Raw genomic sequence first — 1,230 nt, 5'->3', positions numbered from 1 at the left:
TTCTAGTTACCTCATCCTTTCCCAAGGTTACATCACTCGGGCGGTAGCCCCAGTTAGGTCACACAGAAAGGAGAATTCTACGTAGTAAGGGTTATAATCCCTAAGCGCGGCCGAAGGCCGCCTACGCAGACAGGAATTATACGCAAAAATACTGTGGACGCAAGTAAAAATTGCGATTTTTGGCCATTTTTCAAAGGTGGTCGGGGGTTGCATTTTTGTTAATGGCGGTTCATGCCCTCTCCAAAAAGGTCGGTTGCAGGTGCCACGTCCTCTCCACCTTCGCCCACCGCACCTTTAACGAACGGCCATAATGGAAAGTTTCCCCGAAAATTCAGTACAAATCAGTACAAACTTTGAAAAATCAGGACATTAGCGTACTGATTGAAGAAATGAATATAATCAGTACAAGAGTTGAAAAATCAGTACAGTACTGATAAAATCAGTACGTCTGGCAACCGTACTTTTGATTCTAACCCCTTCAATTCTAATATTAAAGGTGCGTGATGCTTATCAGTATTGGATAACGGATTACAAGAACGCAGTCTAAATCATTACTAACAAAAATAAGATCTAGGATTATATCTAGTGCATTTACAAAATGATTAATTTGCACTAATTGTAAGCTATAAAAGCTATCAAGTAAATGGATTCCATTAGCATAATTTACATTATTGGGTATGAGAATATTCTCACCCGGAAGATAACTCCATATTATTTTATTCAAATTAAAATCACCCAATATGCAAAGCACCTCGTTGGAATTAGTCCTCGGAATATGCATAATGTTATTAACATGATCTTCATATAACTTATCAGAGCTATTTGGTGGTATATAAGATACACTAACTTAAATAATACCCTTGTTACTCACTATAGAAATGATTAGCATCAGCATTACTAAGAGGTACCACGGAAGTGCGTATCATTTATGCAAGTCAGCATATTTCAGTGACCTACATATGACTGATTGACTAATATAAACCAATATGTAACATGAGTGCAGCAATGCATGAACTCAAGCTGAGTTCAAATGGATATATGGGTTATTAATAACACTGGTCTACAAATTTCAACTTTTTTTCTGCGAATAAGACGGGACCTGGTGTTTCTGAACGGATTTTTCGTGCTGAACACGAATCCGGGGTCAAAAATGTCCCATCACGTCACGTTTTCGAGAAAAAAGGGGTTGAAACCCCTAAAAACAGCGTTTTTGGCCATTTTCGAAAAATT

This window comes from Rhagoletis zephyria, unplaced genomic scaffold (genome assembly GCF_001687245.7).
Source record: "Rhagoletis zephyria isolate East Lansing unplaced genomic scaffold, Rhagoletis_zephyria_1.1 Rzeph_scaffold_03288, whole genome shotgun sequence".
NCBI classification, from domain to species: Eukaryota; Metazoa; Arthropoda; class Insecta; order Diptera; family Tephritidae; genus Rhagoletis; species Rhagoletis zephyria.
The sequence above is the reverse complement of the archived record's forward strand: the minus strand, read 5'-3'. Positions refer to the sequence as shown.